General features: G+C 42.4%; 1 long non-coding RNA gene across 1 annotated transcript in view; it reads right to left on the bottom strand.

Moving 5' to 3' along the window:
- LOC308480654 overlaps positions 1-22,057 on the bottom strand; it is a 635,674-nt gene that overhangs the window by 526,235 nt on the left and 87,382 nt on the right. The window lies entirely within an intron of this gene.

The following is a 22,057-nucleotide window of genomic DNA, read 5'->3' as shown; positions in this document are numbered from 1 at the left end:
TTTTTGCTGAAATTGTGACTGCGCGGCTTAGGGATTTTTTCAAAAAAAAGTTTTTCCGCAGGTTAAATTGTGGAGGGCAGATTCCTGGTCCTGTGATAAAAAGCCTTCTGTTTCCACCGAAAAACCTTTCAGGGGAGCATTTGCAACAGCTGGGCACCATTTTTGAGTGAACTGCAGAACGTCAGATTTTTGCTGAAATTGTGACCGCGCGGCTTAGGGATTGTTTTGAAAAAAGTTTTTCCTCAAGTTCAGTTGTTGAGGGCTAATTCTGTTTCTGACGATAAAAAACCTTCTTAAAAACCTGTCAGGGGAGCATTTGCAACAGCTGGGCACCATTTTTGAGTGAATTGCAGAACGTCAGATTTTTGCTAAAATTGTGACCGCGCGGCTTAGGGATTTTTTTCTTAAAAAAGTTTTTCCGCAGGTTAAATTGTGGAGGGCAGATTCCTGTGATAAAAAGCCTTCTGTTTCCACCGAAAAACATTTCAGGGGAGCATTTGCAACAGCTGGGCACCATTTTTGAGTGAATTGCAGAACGTCAGATTTTTGCTGAAATGGTGACTGCGCGGCTTAGGGATTTTTTCAAAAAAAAGTTTTTCCGCAGGTACAATTGTGGAGGGCAGATTCCTGGTCCTGTGATAAAAAGCCTTCTGTTTCCACCAAAAAACCTTTCAGGGGAGCATTTGCAACAGCTGGGCACCATTTTTGAGGGACTTGCAGAACGTCAGATTTTTGCTGAAATTGTGACCGCGCGGCTTAGGGATTTTTTCAAAAAAATGTTTTTCCGCAGGTTAAATTGTGGAGGGCAGATTCCTGGTCCTGTGATAAAAAGCCTTCTGTTTCCACCAAAAAACCTTTCAGGGGAGCATTTGCAACAGCTGGGCACCATTTTTGAGTGAATTGCAGAACGTCAGATTTTTGCTGAAATTGTGACCGCGCGGCTTAGGGATTTTTTTGAAAAAAGTTTTTCCTCAAGTTCAGTCGTTGAGGACTAATTCTGTTTCTGATGATAAAAAACCTTCTGAAAAACCTTTCAGGGGAGCATTTGCAACAGCTGGGCACCATTTTTGAGTGAATTGCAGAATGTCAGATTTTTGCTGAAATTGTGACCGCGGGGCTTAGGGATTTTTTCAAAAAAAGTTTTTCTGCAAGTTCAGTCGTCGAGGGCTAATTGTGTTTCTGATGATAAAAAGCCTTATGTTTCCACCAAAAAACCTTTCAGGGGAGCATTTGAAACAGCTGGGCACCATTATTGAGTGAATTGCAGAACGTCAGATTTTTGCTGAAATTGTGGCCGCGGGGCTTAGGTATTTTTTCAAAAAAAGTTTTTGCTCAAGTTCAGTCGTTGAGTACTAATTCTGTTTCCGATGATAAAAAACCTTCTGAAAAACCTTTCAGGGGAGCATTTGCAACAGCTGGGCACCATTTTTGAGTGAATTGCAGAAGGTCAGATTTTTGCTGAAATTGTGACCGCGCGGCTTAGGGATTTTTTTTAAAAAAAGTTTATCCGCTGGTTAAATTGTGGAGGGCAGATTCCTGGTCCTGTGATAAAAAGCCTTCTGTTTCCACCGAAAAACCTTTCAGGGGAGCATTTGCAACAGCTGGGCACCATTTTTGAGTGAATTGCAGAACGTCAGATTTTTGCTGAAATTGTGACTGCGCGGCTTAGGGATTTTTTCAAAAAAAAGTTTTTCCGCAGGTTAAATTGTGGAGGGCAGATTCCTGGTCCTGTGATAAAAAGCCTTCTGTTTCCACCGAAAAACCTTTCAGGGGAGCATTTGCAACAGCTGGGCACCATTTTTGAGTGAACTGCAGAACGTCAGATTTTTGCTGAAATTGTGACCGCGCGGCTTAGGGATTTTTTTGAAAAAAGTTTTTCCTCAAGTTCAGTTGTTGAGGGCTAATTCTGTTTCTGACGATAAAAAACCTTCTTAAAAACCTGTCAGGGGAGCATTTGCAACAGCTGGGCACCATTTTTGAGTGAATTGCAGAACGTCAGATTTTTGCTAAAATTGTGACCGCGCGGCTTAGGGATTTTTTTCTTAAAAAAGTTTTTCCGCAGGTTAAATTGTGGAGGGCAGATTCCTGTGATAAAAAGCCTTCTGTTTCCACCGAAAAACATTTCAGGGGAGCATTTGCAACAGCTGGGCACCATTTTTGAGTGAATTGCAGAACGTCAGATTTTTGCTGAAATGGTGACTGCGCGGCTTAGGGATTTTTTCAAAAAAGAGTTTTTCCGCAGGTACAATTGTGGAGGGCAGATTCCTGGTCCTGTGATAAAAAGCCTTCTGTTTCCACCAAAAAACCTTTCAGGGGAGCATTTGCAACAGCTGGGCACCATTTTTGAGGGACTTGCAGAACGTCAGATTTTTGCTGAAATTGTGACCGCGCGGCTTAGGGATTTTTTCAAAAAAATGTTTTTCCGCAGGTTAAATTGTGGAGGGCAGATTCCTGGTCCTGTGATAAAAAGCCTTCTGTTTCCACCAAAAAACCTTTCAGGGGAGCATTTGCAACAGCTGGGCACCATTTTTGAGTGAATTGCAGAAGGTCAGATTTTTGCGGAAATTGTGACCGCGCGTCTTAGGGATTTTTTCAAAAAAAAGGTTTTCCGCAGGTTAAATTCTGGAGGCAGATTGCTGGTCCTGTGATAAAAAGCCTTCTGTTTCCACCAAAAAACCTTTCAGGGGAGCATTTGCAACAGCTGGGCACCATTTTTGAGTGAATTGCAGAACATCAGATTTTTGCTGAAATTGTGACCGCGCGGCTTAGGGATTTTTTCAAAAAAAAGTGTTTCCGCAGGTTAAATTGTGGAGGCAGATTCCTGGTTCTGTGATAAAAAGCCTTCTGTTTCCACCGAAAAACCTTTCAGGGGAGCATTTGCAACAGCTGGGCACCATTTTTGAGTGAATTGCAGAACGTCAGATTTTTGCTGAAATTGTGACCGCGCGGCTTAGGGATTTTTTCAAAAAAAAGCTTTTCCGTAGGTTAAATTGTGGAGGGCAGATTCCTGGTCCTGTGATAAAAAGCCTTCTGTTTCCACCGAAAAACCTTTCTGGGGAGCATTTGCAACAGCTGGGCACCATTTTTAAGTGAATTGCAGCACGTCAGATTTTTGCTGAAATTGTGACCGCGCGCGTCTTAGGGATTTTTTTTAAAAAAAGTTTTTCCGCAGGTTAAATTGTGGAGGGCAGATTCCTGGTCCTGTGATAAAAAGCCTTCTGTTTCCACCGAAAAACCTTTCAGGGGAGCATTTGCAACAGCTGGGCACCATTTTTGAGTGAATTGCAGAACGTCAGTGTCAGAGTTGCTTCCGGATCCTAGCTCACAGAGGATCACGCTAGCCAGCGATCATTAAATAAAAGTCTTTATTGAGTTACAGTTTCCATTCTCAAGCTGCTGCGTGCAACCCTACGTCTAATGGTTAGATCGGCGAAGCTCCATCTGAGTCTCCGCCCCTTGTACACCAACTTAATATCCTAGCCTTGCTCCACCTTTTCCGCCTGACTGTTCTTCTCTGGGTCCCTCTGCCCCCCGGGGTGTCTTCCTTCCGGGATTCCTCTGACGCTGACCCCCCTGATTCTTCTCCCTCCTTTCGGCGGGCTTTAGGACCTGGCTCCCTTTCCGGGCTGCCTACTGCGCCACCTTCCTGTGCATTTGAACTTGGCGCGCGCGCCCAACCTTCCACCTTCCGTCTGACCGTTTCTTCGCTCCCCGATGGAGGTGTGGCCACTCCTGACTCGTGCCCTCCCCCCTGTTGTGAGCTGCCAGCGCTTGATCCCTGGCGCCCTTCCTCTTCCCTGCTCTCTGGCGGTGACGCTGGTCCCGATTTCCAACTGCTCCCCTCTGAGTCCCCTCTGGCTCTATCTTCCTGGGGTGTCCCCCTAGGCTCCCCCCTTGTCCTGGCCACTGGTGCTCCTTTCTGTGAATCTTCTGATTCACTGGAAAGACTCGGAGATCTCGGGTCGTCGTCATCACTCATCTTTTCTTCTGCCTCCTCCCCCTCGCTCTCTGTTTCCTCCCTTGCCCTTGCCTCTGCTCCTGAACCCCTGACAGTCAGTTTTTTGCTGAAATGGTGACCGCGCGGCTTAGGGATTTTTTCAAAAAAAAGTTTTTCTGCAAGTTCAGTCGCCGAGGGCTAATTGTGTTTCTGATGATAAAAAGCCTTCTGTTTCCACCAAAAAAACTTTCAGGGGAGCATTTGCAACAGCTGCGCACCATTTTTGAGTGAATTGCAGAATGTCAGATTTTTGCTGAAATTGTGACCGCGCGGCTTAGGGATTTTTTCAAAAAAATGTTTTTCCGCAGGTTAAATTGTGGAGGGCAGATTCCTGGTCCTGTGATAAAAAGCCTTCTGTTTCCACCAAAAAACCTTTCAGGGGAGCATTTGCAACAGCTGGGCACCATTATTGAGTGAATTGCAGAACGTCATATTTTTGCTGAAATTGTGACCGCACGGCTTAGGGATTTTTTCAAAAAAAAGTTTTTCCGCAGGTTAAATTGTGGAGGGCAGATTCCTAGTCCTGTGATAAAAAGCCTTCTGTTTCCACCAAAAAACCTTTCAGGGGAGCATTTGCAACAGCTGGGCACCATTTTTGAGTGAATTGCAGAACGTCAGATTTTTGCTGAAATGGTGTCCGCGCGGCTTAGGGATTTTTTTAAAAAAAAGTTTTTCTGCAAGTTCAGTCGTCGAGGGCTGATTCTGTTTCTGATGATAAAAAGCCTTCTGTTTCCACCGAAAAACCTTTCAGGGGAGCATTTGCAACAGCTGGGCACCATTTTTGAATGAATTGCAGAACGTCAGATTTTTGCTGAAATTGTGACCGCGCGGCTTAGGGATTTTTTCGAAAAAAGTTTTTCCTCAAGTTCAGTCGTTGAGGACTAATTCTGTTTCTGATGATAAAAAACCTTCTGAAAAACCTTTCAGGGGAGCATTTGCAACAGCTGGGCACCATTTTTGAGTGAATTGCAGAACGTCATATTTTTCCTGAAATTGTGACCGCGCGGCTTAGGGATTTTTTCGAAAAAAGTTTTTCCTCAAGTTCAGTCGTTGAGGACTAATTCTGTTTCTGATGATAAAAAACCTTCTGAAAAACCTTTCAGGGGAGCATTTGCAACAGCTGGGCACCATTTTTGAGTGAATTGCAGAACGTCATATTTTTGCTGAAATTGTGACCGCACGGCTTAGGGATTTTTTCAAAAAAAAGTTTGTCTGCAAGTTCAGTCGTCGAGGGCTAATTGTGTTTCTGATGATAAAAAGCCTTCTGTTTCCACCAAAAAACCTTTCAGGGGAGCATTTGCAACAGCTGGGCACCATTTTTGACTGAATTGCAGAATGTCAGATTTTTGCTGAAATTGTGACCGCGCAGCTTAGGGATTTTTTCAAAAAAAAGTTTTTCCCCAGGTTAAATTGTGGAGGGCAGATTCCTGGTCCTGTGATAAAAAGCCTTCTGTTTCCACCAAAAAACCTTTCAGGGGAGCATTTGCAACAGCTGGGCACCATTATTGAGTGAATTGCAGAACGTCATATTTTTGCTGAAATTGTGACCGCACGGCTTAGGGATTTTTTCAAAAAAAAGTTTTTCCGCAGGTTAAATTGTGGAGGGCAGATTCCTAGTCCTGTGATAAAAAGCCTTCTGTTTCCACCAAAAAACCTTTCAGGGGAGCATTTGCAACAGCTGGGCACCATTTTTGAGTGAATTGCAGAACGTCAGATTTTTGCTGAAATTGTGACCGCGCGGCTTAGGAATTATTTTTTAAAAAATGTTTTTCCGCAAGTTCAGTCCTCGAGGGCTAATTCTGTTTCTGATGATAAAAAGCCTTCTGTTTCCACCAAAAAACCTTTCAGGGGAGCATTTCCAACAGCTGGGCACCATGATTGAGTGAATTGCAGAACGTCAGATTTTTGTTGAAATGGTGACCGCGCGGCTTAGGGATTTTTTCAAAAAAAAGTTTTTCTGCAAGTTCAGTCGTCGAGGGCTAATTGTGTTTCTGATGATAAAAAGCCTTATGTTTCCACCAAAAAAACCTTTCAGGGGAGCATTTAAACAGCTGGGCACCATTATTGAGTGAATTGCAGAACGTCAGATTTTTGCTGAAATTGTGACCGCGCGGCTTAGGGATTTTTTTTAAAAAAAGTTTTTCCGCAGGTTAAATTGTGGAGGGCAGATTCCTAGTCCTGTGATAAAAAGCCTTCTCTTTCCACCAAAAAACCTTTCAGGGGAGCATTTGCAACAGCTGGGCACCATTATTGAGTGAATTGCAGAACGTCAGATTTTTGCTGAAATTGTGACCGCGCGGCTTAGGGATTTTTCCAAAAAAAAGTGTTTCCGCAAGTTCAGTCGCTGAGGACTAATTCTGTTTCCGATGATAAAAAACCTTCTGAAAAACCTTTCAGGGGAGCATTTCCAACAGCTGGGCACCATTTTTGAGTGAATTGCAGAACGTCAGATTTTTGCTGAAATTGTGACCGCGCGGCTTAGGGATTTTTTCAAAAAAAAGTTTTTCCGCAGGTTAAATTGTGGAGGGCAGATTCCTGGTCCTGTGATAAAAAGCCTTCTGTTTCCACCAAAAAACCTTTCAGGGGAGCATTTGCAACAGCTGGGCACCATTTTTGAGTGAATTGCAGAACGTCAGATTTTTGCTGAAATGGTGACCGCGCGGCTTAGGGATTTTTTCGAAAAAAGTTTTTCCTCAAGTTCAGTCGTTGAGGACTAATTCTGTTTCTGATGATAAAAAACCTTCTGAAAAACCTTTCAGGGCAGCATTTGCAACAGCTGGGCACCATTTTTGAGTGAATTGCAGAACGTCAGATTTTTGCTGAAATTGTGACCGCGCGGCTTAGGGATTTTTTTTAAAAAAAGTTTTTCCGCAGGTTAAATTGTGGAGGGCAGATTCCTGGTCCAGTGATAAAAAGCCTTCTGTTTCCACCGAAAAACCTTTCAGGGGAGCATTTCCAACAGCTGGGCACCATTTTTGAGTGAATTGCAGAACGTCAGATTTTTGCTGAAATGGTGACCGCGCGGCTTAGGGATTTTTTTGAAAAAATTTTTTCCTCAAGTTCAGTCGTTGAGGACTAATTCTGTTTCTGATGATAAAAAACCTTCTGAAAAACCTTTCAGGGGAGCATTTCCAACAGCTGGGCACCATTTTTGAGTGAATTGCAGAACGTCATATTTTTCCTGAAATTGTGACCACACGGCTTAGGGATTTTTTCAAAAAAAAAAATTTCCGCAGGTTAAATTGTGGAGGACAGATTCCTGGTCCTGTGATAAAAAGCCTTCTGTTTCCACCGAAAAACCTTTCAGGGGAGCATTTGCAACAGCTTGGCACCATTTTTGAGTGAATTGCAGAACGTCAGATTTTTGCTGAAATGGTGACCGCGCGGCTGAGGGATTTTTTTGAAAAAAGTTTTTCCTCAAGTTCAGTCGTTGAGGACTAATTCTGTTTCTGATGATAAAAAACCTTCTGAAAAACCTTTCAGGGGAGCATTTGCAACAGCTGGGCACCATTATTGAGTGAATTGCAGAACGTCAGATTTTTGCTGAAATTGTGACCGCGCGGCTTAGGAATTATTTTTTAAAAAATGTTTTTCCGCAAGTTCAGTCGTCGAGGGCTAATTCTGTTTCTGATGATAAAAAGCCTTCTGTTTCCACCAAAAAACCTTTCAGGGGAGCATTTCCAACAGCTGGGCACCATTTTTGAGTGAATTGCAGAACGTCAGATTTTTGGTGAAGTGGTGACCGCACGGCTTAGGGATTTTTTCAAAAAAAAGCTTTTCCGCAGGTTAAATTGTGGAGGGCAGATTCCTGGTCCTGTGATAAAAAGCCTTCTGTTTCCACCATAAAAACCTTTCAGGGGAGCATTTGCATCAGCTGGGCACCATTTTTGAGTGAATTGCAGAACGTCAGATTTTTGCTGAAATTGTGACCGCGCGGCTTAGGGATTTTTTCAAAAAAAAGTTTTTCTGCAAGTTCAGTCGTCGAGGGCTAATTGTGTTTCAGATGATAAAAAGCCTTCTGTTTCCACCAAAAAACCTTTCAGGGGAGCATTTGCAACAGCTGGGCACCATAATTGAGTGAATTGCAGAACGTCAGATTTTTGCTGAAATTGTGACCGCGAGGCTTAGGGATTTTTTTTAAAAAAATGTTTTTCCGCAAGTTCAGTCGTCGAGGGCTGATTCTGTTTCTGATGATAAAATGCCTTCTGTTTCCACCAAAAAACCTTTCAGGGGAGCATTTCCAACAGCTGGGCATCATTTTTGAGTGAATTGCAGAACGTCATATTTTTGCTGAAATTGTGACCGCGCGGCTTAGAGATTTTTTCAAAAAATAGTTTTTCCGCAGGTTAAATTGTGGAGGGCAGATTCCTAGTCCTGTGATAAAAAGCCTTCTGTTTCCACCAAAAAACCTTTCAGGGGAGCATTTGAAACAGCTGGGCACCATTATTGAGTGAATTGCAGAACGTCAGATTTTTGCTGAAATTGTGACCGCGCGGCTTAGGGATTTTTTTAAAAAAAAGTTTATCCGCTGGTTAAATTGTGGAGGGCAGATTCCTGGTCCTGTGATAAAAAGCCTTCTGTTTCCACTGAAAAACCTTTCAGGGGAGCATTTGCAACAGCTGGGCACCATTTTTGAGTAAATTGCAGAACGTCAGATTTTTGCTGAAATTGTGACCGCGCGGCTTAGGGATTTTTTCAAAAAAAAGTTTTTCCGCAGGTTAAATTGTGGAGGGCAGATTCCTAGTCCTGTGATAAAAAGCCTTCTGTTTCCACCAAAAAACCTTTCAGGGGAGCATTTGCAACAGCTGGGCACCATTATTGAGTGAATTGCAGAACGTCAGATTTTTGCTGAAATTGTGACCGCGCGGCTTAGGGATTTTTCCAAAAAAAAGTTTTTCCTCAAGTTCAGTCGTTGAGTACTAATTCTGTTTCCGATGATAAAAAACCTTCTGAAAAACCTTTCAGGGGAGCATTTGCAACAGCTGGGCACCATTTTTGAGTGAATTGCAGAATGTCAGATTTTTGCTGAAATTGTGACCGCGCGGCTTAGGGATTTTTTCAAAAAAAAGTTTATCCGCTGGTTAAATTGTGGAGGGCAGATTCCTGGTCCTGTGGTAAAAAGCCTTCTGTTTCCACCGAAAAACCTTTCAGGGGAGCATTTGCAACAGCTGGGCACCATTTTTGAGTGAATTGCAGAACGTCAGATTTTTGCTGAAATTGTGACCGCGCGGCTTAGGGATTTTTTCCAAAAAAAGTCTTTCCGCAGGTTAAATTGTGGAGGGCAGATTCCTGGTCCAGTGATAAAAAGCCTTCTGTTTCCACCGAAAAACCTTTCAGGGGAGCATTTGCAACAGCTGGGCACCATTTTTGAGTGAATTGCAGAACGTCAGATTTTTGCTGAAATGGTGACCGCGCGGCTTAGGGATTTTTTCGAAAAAAGTTTTTCCTCAAGTTCAGTCGTTGAGGACTAATTCTGTTTCTGATGATAAAAAACCTTCTGAAAAACCTTTCAGGGCAGCATTTGCAACAGCTGGGCACCATTTTTGAGTGAATTGCAGAACGTCAGATTTTTGCTGAAATTGTGACCGCGCGGCTTAGGGATTTTTTTTAAAAAAAGTTTTTCCGCAGGTTAAATTGTGGAGGGCAGATTCCTGGTCCAGTGATAAAAAGCCTTCTGTTTCCACCGAAAAACCTTTCAGGGGAGCATTTCCAACAGCTGGGCACCATTTTTGAGTGAATTGCAGAACGTCATATTTTTCCTGAAATTGTGACCGCGCGGCTTAGGGATTTTTTTGAAAAAAATTTTTCCTCAAGTTCAGTCGTTGAGGACTAATTCTGTTTCTGATGATAAAAAACCTTCTGAAAAACCTTTCAGGGGAGCATTTCCAACAGCTGGGCACCATTTTTGAGTGAATTGCAGAACGTCATATTTTTCCTGAAATTGTGACCACACGGCTTAGGGATTTTTTCAAAAAAAAAAATTTCCGCAGGTTAAATTGTGGAGGACAGATTCCTGGTCCTGTGATAAAAAGCCTTCTGTTTCCACCGAAAAACCTTTCAGGGGAGCATTTGCAACAGCTTGGCACCATTTTTGAGTGAATTGCAGAACGTCAGATTTTTGCTGAAATGGTGACCGCGCGGCTGAGGGATTTTTTTGAAAAAAGTTTTTCCTCAAGTTCAGTCGTTGAGGACTAATTCTGTTTCTGATGATAAAAAACCTTCTGAAAAACCTTTCAGGGGAGCATTTGCAACAGCTGGGCACCATTATTGAGTGAATTGCAGAACGTCAGATTTTTGCTGAAATTGTGACCGCGCGGCTTAGGAATTATTTTTTAAAAAATGTTTTTCCGCAAGTTCAGTCGTCGAGGGCTAATTCTGTTTCTGATGATAAAAAGCCTTCTGTTTCCACCAAAAAACCTTTCAGGGGAGCATTTCCAACAGCTGGGCACCATTTTTGAGTGAATTGCAGAACGTCAGATTTTTGGTGAAGTGGTGACCGCACGGCTTAGGGATTTTTTCAAAAAAAAGCTTTTCCGCAGGTTAAATTGTGGAGGGCAGATTCCTGGTCCTGTGATAAAAAGCCTTCTGTTTCCACCATAAAAACCTTTCAGGGGAGCATTTGCATCAGCTGGGCACCATTTTTGAGTGAATTGCAGAACGTCAGATTTTTGCTGAAATTGTGACCGCGCGGCTTAGGGATTTTTTCAAAAAAAAGTTTTTCTGCAAGTTCAGTCGTCGAGGGCTAATTGTGTTTCAGATGATAAAAAGCCTTCTGTTTCCACCAAAAAACCTTTCAGGGGAGCATTTGCAACAGCTGGGCACCATAATTGAGTGAATTGCAGAACGTCAGATTTTTGCTGAAATTGTGACCGCGAGGCTTAGGGATTTTTTTAAAAAAAATGTTTTTCCGCAAGTTCAGTCGTCGAGGGCTGATTCTGTTTCTGATGATAAAATGCCTTCTGTTTCCACCAAAAAACCTTTCAGGGGAGCATTTCCAACAGCTGGGCATCATTTTTGAGTGAATTGCAGAACGTCATATTTTTGCTGAAATTGTGACCGCGCGGCTTAGAGATTTTTTCAAAAAATAGTTTTTCCGCAGGTTAAATTGTGGAGGGCAGATTCCTAGTCCTGTGATAAAAAGCCTTCTGTTTCCACCAAAAAACCTTTCAGGGGAGCATTTGAAACAGCTGGGCACCATTATTGAGTGAATTGCAGAACGTCAGATTTTTGCTGAAATTGTGACCGCGCGGCTTAGGGATTTTTTTTAAAAAAAGTTTATCCGCTGGTTAAATTGTGGAGGGCAGATTCCTGGTCCTGTGATAAAAAGCTTTCTGTTTCCACTGAAAAACCTTTCAGGGGAGCATTTGCAACAGCTGGGCACCATTTTTGAGTAAATTGCAGAACGTCAGATTTTTGCTGAAATTGTGACCGCGCGGCTTAGGGATTTTTTCAAAAAAAAGTTTTTCCGCAGGTTAAATTGTGGAGGGCAGATTCCTAGTCCTGTGATAAAAAGCCTTCTGTTTCCACCAAAAAACCTTTCAGGGGAGCAATTGCAACAGCTGGGCACCATTATTGAGTGAATTGCAGAACGTCAGATTTTTGCTGAAATTGTGACCGCGCGGCTTAGGGATTTTTTCAAAAAAAGTTTTTCCTCAAGTTCAGTCGTTGAGTACTAATTCTGTTTCCGATGATAAAAAACCTTCTGAAAAACCTTTCAGGGGAGCATTTGCAACAGCTGGGCACCATTTTTGAGTGAATTGCAGAATGTCAGATTTTTGCTGAAATTGTGACCGCGCGGCTTAGGGATTTTTTTTAAAAAAAGTTTATCCGCTGGTTAAATTGTGGAGGGCAGATTCCTGGTCCTGTGGTAAAAAGCCTTCTGTTTCCACCGAAAAACCTTTCAGGGGAGCATTTGCAACAGCTGGGCACCATTTTTGAGTGAATTGCAGAACGTCAGATTTTTGCTGAAATTGTGACCGCGCGGCTTAGGGATTTTTTCCAAAAAAAGTCTTTCCGCAGGTTAAATTGTGGAGGCAGATTCCTGGTCCTGTGATAAAAAGCCTTCTGTTTCCACCAAAAAACCTTTCAGGGGAGCATTTGCAACAGCTGGGCACCATTATTGAGTGAATTGCGGAACGTCATATTTTTGCTGAAATTGTGACCGCGCGGCTTAGGGATTTTTTCAAAAAAAAGTTTTTCCGCAGGTTAAATTGTGGAGGGCAGATTCCTGGTCCTGTAATAAAAAGCCTTCTGTTTCCACCAAAAAACCTTTCAGGGGAGCATTTGCAACAGCTGGGCACCATTATTGAGTGAATTGCGGAACGTCATATTTTTGCTGAAATTGTGACCGCGCGGCTTAGGGATTTTTTCAAAAAAAAGTTTTTCCGCAGGTTAAATTGTGGAGGGCAGATTCCTGGTCCTGTAATAAAAAGCCTTCTGTTTCCACCAAAAAACCTTTCAGGGGAGCATTTGCAACAGCTGGGCAGCATTATTGACTGAATTGCAGAACGTCAGATTTTTGCTGAAATTGGGACCGCGCGGCTTAGGGATTTTTTCAAAAAAAAGTTTGTCCGCAGGTTAAATTGTGGAGGCAGATTCCTGGTCCTGTGATAAAAAGCCTTCTGTTTCCACCGAAAAACCTTTCAGGGGAGCATTTGCAACAGCTGGGCACCATTTTTGAGTGAATTGCAGAACGTCAGATTTTTGCTGAAATTGTGACCGCGCGGCTTAGGGATTTTTTCAAAAAAAGTTTTTCCTCAAGTTCAGTCGTTGAGTACTAATTCTGTTTCCGATGATAAAAAACCTTCTGAAAAACCTTTCAGGGGAGCATTTGCAACAGCTGGGCACCATTTTTGAGTGAATTGCAGAATGTCAGATTTTTGCTGAAATTGTGACCGCGCGGCTTAGGGATTTTTTTTAAAAAAAGTTTATCCGCTGGTTAAATTGTGGAGGGCAGATTCCTGGTCCTGTGGTAAAAAGCCTTCTGTTTCCACCGAAAAACCTTTCAGGGGAGCATTTGCAACAGCTGGGCACCATTTTTGAGTGAATTGCAGAACGTCAGATTTTTGCTGAAATTGTGACCGCGCGGCTTAGGGATTTTTTCAAAAAAAAGTCTTTCCGCAGGTTAAATTGTGGAGGCAGATTCCTGGTCCTGTGATAAAAAGCCTTCTGTTTCCACCAAAAAACCTTTCAGGGGAGCATTTGCAACAGCTGGGCACCATTATTGAGTGAATTGCGGAACGTCATATTTTTGCTGAAATTGTGACCGCGCGGCTTAGGGATTTTTTCAAAAAAAATGTTTTTCCGCAAGTTCAGTCGTTGAGGGCTGATTCTGTTTCCGATGATAAAAAGCCTACTGTTTCCACCGAAAAACCTTTCAGGGGAGCATTTCCAACAGCTGGGCACCATTTTTGAGTGAAATGCAGAACGTCAGATTTTTGCTGAAATTGTGACCGCGCGGCTTAGGGATTTTTTCAAAAAAAAGTTTTTCCGCAGGTTAAATTGTGGAGGGCAGATTCCTGGTCCTGTGATAAAAAGCCTTCTGTTTCCACCGAAAAACCTTTCAGGGGAGCATTTGCAACAGCTGGGCACCATTTTTGAGTGAATTGCAGAACGTCAGATTTTTGCTGAAATTGTGACCGCGCGGCTTAGGGATTTTTTCAAAAAAAAGTTTTTCCGCAGGTTAAATTGTGGAGGGCAGATTCCTGGTCCTGTGATAAAAAGCCTTCTGTTTCCACCGAAAAACCTTTCAGGGGAGCATTTGCAACAGCTGGGCACCATTTTTGAGTGAATTGCAGAACGTCAGATTTTTGCTGAAATTGTGACCGCGCGGCTTAGGGATTTTTTCAAAAAAAAGTTTTTCCGCAGGTTAAATTGTGGAGGGCAGATTCCTGGTCCTGTGATAAAAAGCATTCTGTTTCCACCGAAAAACCTTTCAGGGGAGCATTTGCAACAGCTGGGCACCATTTTTGAGTGAATTGAAGAACGTCATATTTTTGCTGAAATTGTGACCGCACGGCTTAGGGATTTTTTCAAAAAAAAGTTATTCCGCAGGTTAAATTGTGGAGGGCAGATTCCTAGTTCTGTGATAAAAAGCCTTCTGTTTCCACCAAAAAACCTTTCACGGGAGCATTTGCAACAGCTGGGCACCATTAATGAGTGAATTGCAGAACGTCATATTTTTGCTGAAATTGTGACCGCACGGCTTAGGGATTTTTTTTTAAAAAAAGTTTTTCCGCAGGTTAAATTGTGGAGGGCAGATTCCTAGTCCTGTGATAAAAAGCCTTCTGTTTCCACCAAAAAACCTTTCAGGGGAGCATTTGCAACAGCTGGGCACCATTATTGAGTGAATTGCAGAACGTCAGATTTTTGCTGAAATTGTGACCGCGCGGCTTAGGGATTTTTTCAAAAAAAATGTTTTTCCGCAAGTTCAGTCGTCGAGGGCTGATTCTGTTTCCGATGATAAAAAGCCTTCTGTTTCCACCGAAAAACCTTTCAGGGGAGCATTTCCAACAGCTGGGCACCATTTTTGAGTGAAATGCAGAACGTCAGATTTTTGCTGAAATTGTGACCGCGCGGCTTAGGGATTTTTTCAAAAAAAAGTTTTTCCGCAGGTTAAATTGTGGAGGACAGATTCCTGGTCCTGTGATAAAAAGCCTTCTGTTTCCACCGAAAAACCTTTCAGGGGAGCATTTGCAACAGCTTGGCACCATTTTTGAGTGAATTGCAGAACGTCAGATTTTTGCTGAAATGGTGACCGCGCGGCTTAGGGATTTTTTTGAAAAAAGTTTTTCCTCAAGTTCAGTCGTTGAGGACTAATTCTGTTTCTGATGATAAAAAACCTTCTGAAAAACCTTTCAGGGGAGCATTTGCAACAGCTGGGCACCATTATTGAGTGAATTGCAGAACGTCAGATTTTTGCTGAAATTGTGACCGCGCGGCTTAGGGATTTTTTCAAAAAAAAGTTTTTCTGCAAGTTCAGTCGTCGAGGGCTAATTGTGTTTCAGATGATAAAAAGCCTTCTGTTTCCACCAAAAAACCTTTCAGGGGAGCATTTGCAACAGCTGGGCACCATTATTGAGTGAATTGCAGAACGTCAGATTTTTGCTGAAATTGTGACCGCGCGGCTTAGGGATTTTCTCAAAAAAAATGTTTTTCCGCAAGTTCAGTTGTCGAGGGCTGATTCTGTTTCTGATGATAAAATGCCTTCTGTTTCCACCAAAAAATCTTTCAGGGGAGCATTTCCAACAGCTGGGCATCATTTTTGAGTGAATTGCAGAACGTCAGATTTTTGCTGAAATTGTGACCGCGTGGCTTAGGGATTTTTTCAAAAAATAGTTTTTCCGCAGGTTAAATTGTGGAGGGCAGATTCCTAGTCCTGTGATAAAAAGCCTTCTGTTTCCACCAAAAAACCTTTCAGGGGAGCATTTGCAACAGCTGGGCACCATGATTGAGTGAATTGCAGAACGTCAGATTTTTGTTGAAATGGTGACCGCGCGGCTTAGGGATTTTTTCAAAAAAAAGTTTTTCTGCAAGTTCAGTCGTCGAGGGCTAATTGTGTTTCTGATGATAAAAAGCCTTATGTTTCCACCAAAAAAACCTTTCAGGGGAGCATTTGAAACAGCTGGGCACCATTATTGAGTGAATTGCAGAACGTCAGATTTTTGCTGAAATTGTGACCGCGCGGCTTAGGGATTTTTTTGAAAAAAGTTTTTCCTCAAGTTCAGTCGTTGAGGGCTAATTCTGTTTCTGATGATAAAAAACCTTCTGAAAAACTTTTCAGGGGAGCATTTGCAACCGCTGGGGACCATTTTTGAGTGAATTGCAGAACGTCAGATTTTTGCTGAAATTGTGACCGCACGGCTTAGGGATTTCTTCAAAAAAAAGTTTTTCCGCAGGTTTAATTGTGGAGGGCAGATTCCTGTAATAAAAAGCCTTCTGTTTCCACCGAAAAACCTTTCAGGGGAGCATTTGCAACAGCTGGGCACCATTTTTGAGAGAATTGCAGAACGTCAGATTTTTGCTGAAATTGTGACCGCGCGGCTTAGGGATTTTTTTGGAAAAAAAGTTTTTCCGCAGGTTAAATTGTGGAGGGCAGATTCCTGGTGCTGTGATAAAAAGCCTTCTGTTTCCACCAAAAAACCTTTCAGGGGAGCATTTCCAACAGCTGGGCACCATTTTTGAGTGAATTGCAGAACGTCAGATTTTTGCTGAAATTGTGACCGCGCGGCTTAGGGAATTTTTTGAAAAAAGTTTTTCCTCAAGTTCAGTCGTTGAGGACTAATTCTGTTTCCGATCATAAAAAACGTTCTGAAAAACCTTTCAGGGGAGCATTTGCAACAGCTGGGCACCATTTTTGAGTGAATTGCAGAACGTCAGATTTTTGCTGAAATTGTGACCGCGCGGCTTAGGGATTTTTTCAAAAAAAAGTTTTTCCGCAGGTTAAATTGTGGAGGGCCGATTCCTGGTCCTGTGGTAAAAAGCCTTCTGTTTCCACCGAAAAACCTTTCAGGGGAGCATTTGCAACAGCTGGGCATCATTTTTGAGTGAATTGCAGAACGTCAGATTTTTGCTGAAATTGTGACCGCGCGGCTTAGGGATTTTTTCAAAAAAAAGTTTTTCCGCAGGTTAAATTGTGGAGGCAGATTCCTGGTCCTGTGAAAAAAAGCCTTCTGTTTCCACCCAAAAACCTTTCAGGGGAGCATTTGCAACAGCTGGGCACCATTATTGAGTGAATTGCAGAACGTCAGATTTTTGCTGAAATTGTGACCGCGCGGCTTAGGGATTTTTCCAAAAAAAAGTTTTTCCGCAAGTTCAGTCGCTGAGGACTAATTCTGTTTCCGATGATAAAAAACCTTCTGAAAAACCTTTCAGGGGAGCATTTCCAACAGCTGGGCACCATTTTTGAGTGAATTGCAGAACGTCAGATTTTTGCTGAAATTGTGACCGCGCGGCTTAGGGATTTTTTCAAAAAAAAGCTTTTCCGCAGGTTAAATTGTGGAGGGCAGATTCCTGGTCCTGTGATAAAAAGCCTTCTGTTTCCACCAAAAAAACCTTTCAGGGGAGCATTTGCAACAGCTGGGCACCATTTTTGAGTGAATTGCAGAACGTCAGATTTTTGCTGAAATTGTGACCGCGGGGCTTAGGGATTTTTTTTAAAAAAAGTATTTCTGCAAGTTCATTCGTCGAGGGCTAATTGTGTTTCTGATGATAAAAAGCCTTATGTTTCCACCAAAAAACCTTTCAGGGGAGCATTTGAAACAGCTGGGCACCATTTTTGAGTGAATTGCAGAACGTCAGATTTTTGCTAAAATTGTGACCGCGCGGCTTAGGGATTTTTTTTTAAAAAAAGTTTTTCCGCAGGTTAAATTGTGGAGGGCAGATTCCTGTGATAAAAAGCCTTCTGTTTCCACCGAAAAACATTTCAGGGGAGCATTTGCAACAGCTGGGCACCATTTTTGAGTGAATTGCAGAACGTCAGATTTTTGCTGAAATGGTGACTGCGCGGCTTAGGGATTTTTTAAAAAAAAAGTTTTTCCGCAGGTTAAATTGTGGAGGGCAGATTCCTGGTCCTGTGATAAAAAGCCTTCTGTTTCCACCGAAAAACCTTTCAGGGGAGCATTTGCAACAGCTGGGCACCATTTTTGAGTGAATTGCAGAACGTCAGATTTTTGCTGAAATTGTGACCGCGCGGTTTAGGGATTTTTTTGAAAAAAGTTTTTCCTCAAGTTCAGTTGTTGAGGGCTAATTCTGTTTCTGACGATAAAAAACCTTCTTAAAAACCTGTTAGGGGAGCATTTGCAACAGCTGGGCACCATTTTTGAGTGAATTGCAGAACGTCAGATTTTTGCTAAAATTGTGACCGCGCGGCTTAGGGATTTTTTTTAAAAAAAAGTTTTTCCGCAGGTTAAATTGTGGAGGGCAGATTCCTGTGATAAAAAGCCTTCTGTTTCCACAAAAAAACCTTTCAGGGGAGCATTTGCAACAGCTGGGCACCATTTTTGAGTGAATTGCAGAACGTCAGATTTTTGCTGAAATTGTGACCGCGCGGCTTAGGGATTTTTTCAAAAAAAAGTTTTTCCGCAGGTTAAATTGTGGAGGGCAGATTCCTGTGATAAAAAGCCTTCTGTTTCCACCGAAAAACCTTTCAGGGGAGCATTTGCAACAGCTGGGCACCATTTTTGAGAGAATTGCAGAACGTCAGATTTTTGCTGAAATTGTGACCGCGCGGCTTAGGGATTTTTTTGGAAAAAAAGTTTTTCCGCAGGTTAAATTGTGGAGGGCAGATTCCTGGTCCTGTGATAAAAAGTCTTCTGTTTCCAGCAAAAAACCTTTCAGGGGAGCATTTGCAACAGCTGGGCACCATTTTTGAGTGAATTGCAGAACGTCAGATTTTTGCTGAAATTGTGACCGCGCGGCTTAGGGATTTTTTTGGAAAAAAAGTTTTTCCGCAGGTTAAATTGTGGAGGGCAGATTCCTGGTCCTGTGATAAAAAGCCTTCTGTTCCCACCAAAAAACCTTTCAGGGGAGCATTTCCAACAGCTGGGCACCATTTTTGAGTGAATTGCAGAACGTCAGATTTTTGCTGAAATTGTGACCGCGCGGCTTAGGGAATTTTTTGAAAAAAGTTTTTCCTCAAGTTCAGTCGTTGAGGACTAATTCTGTTTCCGATCATAAAAAACGTTCTGAAAAACCTTTCAGGGGAGCATTTGCAACAGCTGGGCACCATTTTTGAGTGAATTGCAGAACGTCAGATTTTTGCTGAAATTGTGACCGCGCGGCTTAGGGATTTTTTCAAAAAAAAGTTTTTCCGCAGGTTAAATTGTGGAGGGCCGATTCCTGGTCCTGTGGTAAAAAGCCTTCTGTTTCCACCGAAAAACCTTTCAGGGGAGCATTTGCAACAGCTGGGCATCATTTTTGAGTGAATTGCAGAACGTCAGATTTTTGCTGAAATTGTGACCGCGCGGCTTAGGGATTTTTTCAAAAAAAAGTTTTTCCGCAGGTTAAATTGTGGAGGCAGATTCCTGGTCCTGTGAAAAAAAGCCTTCTGTTTCCACCCAAAAACCTTTCAGGGGAGCATTTGCAACAGCTGGGCACCATTATTGAGTGAATTGCAGAACGTCAGATTTTTGCTGAAATTGTGACCGCGCGGCTTAGGGATTTTTCCAAAAAAAAGTTTTTCCGCAAGTTCAGTCGCTGAGGACTAATTCTGTTTCCGATGATAAAAAACCTTCTGAAAAACCTTTCAGGGGAGCATTTCCAACAGCTGGGCACCATTTTTGAGTGAATTGCAGAACGTCAGATTTTTGCTGAAATTGTGACCGCGCGGCTTAGGGATTTTTTCAAAAAAAAGCTTTTCCGCAGGTTAAATTGTGGAGGGCAGATTCCTGGTCCTGTGATAAAAAGCCTTCTGTTTCCACCAAAAAAACCTTTCAGGAGAGCATTTGCAACAGCTGGGCACCATTTTTGAGTGAATTGCAGAACGTCAGATTTTTGCTGAAATTGTGACCGCGCGGCTTAGGGATTTTTTCAAAAAAAAGTTTTTCCGCAGGTTAAATTGTGGAGGGCAGATTCCTGGTCCTGTGATAAAAAGCCTTCTGTTTCCACCAAAAAACCTTTCAGGGGAGCATTTGCAACAGCTGGGCACCAGTTTTGAGTGAATTGCAGAACGTCAGATTTTTGCTGAAATTGTGACCGCGCGGCTTAGGGATTTTTTTGAAAAAAGATTTTCCTCAAGTTCAGTCGTTGAGGACTAATTCTGTTTCTGATGATAAAAAACCTTCTGAAAAACCTTTCAGGGGAGCATTTGCAACAGCTGGGCACCATTTTTGAGTGAATTGCAGAATGTCAGATTTTTGCTGAAATTGTGACCGCGGGGCTTAGGGATTTTTTTTAAAAAAAGTATTTCTGCAAGTTCATTCGTCGAGGGCTAATTGTGTTTCTGATGATAAAAAGCCTTATGTTTCCACCAAAAAACCTTTCAGGGGAGCATTTGAAACAGCTGGGCACCATTATTGAGTGAATTGCAGAACGTCAGATTTTTGCTGAAATTGTGGCCGCGGGGCTTAGGTATTTTTTCAAAAAAAGTTTTTGCTCAAGTTCAGTCGTTGAGTACTAATTCTGTTTCCGATGATAAAAAACCTTCTGAAAAACCTTTCAGGGGAGCATTTGCAACAGCTGGGCACCATTTTTGAGTGAATTGCAGAATGTCAGATTTTTGCTGAAATTGTGACCGCGCGGCTTAGGGATTTTTTTTAAAAAAAGTTTATCCGCTGGTTAAATTGTGGAGGGCAGATTCCTGGTCCTGTGATAAAAAGCCTTCTGTTTCCACCGAAAAACCTTTCAGGGGAGCATTTGCAACAGCTGGGCACCATTTTTGAGTGAATTGCAGAACGTCAGATTTTTGCTGAAATTGTGACTGCGCGGCTTAGGGATTTTTTCAAAAAAAAGTTTTTCCGCAGGTTAAATTGTGGAGGGCAGATTCCTGGTCCTGTGATAAAAAGCCTTCTGTTTCCACCGAAAAACCTTTCAGGGGAGCATTTGCAACAGCTGGGCACCAATTTTGAGTGAATTGCAGAACGTCAGATTTTTGCTGAAATTGTGACCGCGCGGCTTAGGGATTTTTTTGAAAAAAGTTTTTCCTCAAGTTCAGTTGTTGAGGGCTAATTCTGTTTCTGACGATAAAAAACCTTCTTAAAAACCTGTCAGGGGAGCATTTGCAACAGCTGGGCACCATTTTTGAGTGAATTGCAGAACGTCAGATTTTTGCTAAAATTGTGACCGCGCGTCTTAGGGATTTTTTTTAAAAAAAGTTTTTCCGCAGGTTAAATTGTGGAGGGCAGATTCCTGTGATAAAAAGCCTTCTGTTTCCACCGAAAAACATTTCAGGGGAGCATTTGCAACAGCTGGGCACCATTTTTGAGTGAATTGCAGAACGTCAGATTTTTGCTGAAATTGTGACTGCGCGGCTTAGGGATTTTTTCAAAAAAAAGTTTTTCCGCAGGTTAAATTGTGGAGGGCAGATTCCTGGTCCTGTGATAAAAAGCCTTCTGTTTCCACCGAAAAACCTTTCAGGGGAGCATTTGCAACAGCTGGGCACCATTTTTGAGTGAATTGCAGAACGTCAGATTTTTGCTGAAATTGTGACCGCGCGGCTTAGGGATTTTTTTGAAAAAAGTTTTTCCTCAAGTTCAGTTGTTGAGGGCTAATTCTGTTTCTGACGATAAAAAACCTTCTTAAAAACCTGTCAGGGGAGCATTTGCAACAGCTGGGCACCATTTTTGAGTGAATTGCAGAACGTCAGATTTTTGCTAAAATTGTGACCGCGCGTCTTAGGGATTTTTTTAAAAAAAAGTTTTTCCGCAGGTTAAATTGTGGAGGGCAGATTCCTGTGATAAAAAGCCTTCTGTTTCCACCGAAAAACATTTCAGGGGAGCATTTGCAACAGCTGGGCACCATTTTTGAGTGAATTGCAGAACGTCAGATTTTTGCTGAAATGGTGACTGCGCGGCTTAGGGATTTTTTCAAAAAAAAGTTTTTCCGCAGGTTAAATTGTGGAGGGCAGATTCCTGGTCCTGTGATAAAAAGCCTTCTGTTTCCACCGAAAAACCTTTCAGGGGAGCATTTGCAACAGCTGGGCACCATTTTTGATTGAATTGCAGAACGTCAGATTTTTGCTGAAATTGTGACCGCGCGGCTTAGGGATTTTTTCAAAAAAAAGTTTTTCCGCAGGTTAAATTGTGAAGGGCAGATTCCTGGTCCTGTGATAAAAAGCCTTCTGTTTCCACCAAAAAACCTTTCAGGGGAGCATTTGCAACAGCTGGGCACCAGTTTTGAGTGAATTGCAGAACGTCAGATTTTTGCTGAAATTGTGACCGCGCGGCTTAGGGATTTTTTTGAAAAAAGTTTTTCCTCAAGTTCAGTCGTTGAGGACTAATTCTGTTTCTGATGATAAAAAACCTTCTGAAAAACCTTTCAGGGGAGCATTTGCAACAGCTGGGCACCATTTTTGAGTGAATTGCAGAATGTCAGATTTTTGCTGAAATTGTGACCGCGGGGCTT

This window comes from Podarcis pityusensis, assembly GCF_964106645.2.
Source record: "Podarcis pityusensis genome assembly, chromosome: 6".
Lineage (NCBI taxonomy): Eukaryota > Metazoa > Chordata > Lepidosauria > Squamata > Lacertidae > Podarcis > Podarcis pityusensis.
This window is presented reverse-complemented; position numbering and strand designations above follow the sequence as displayed.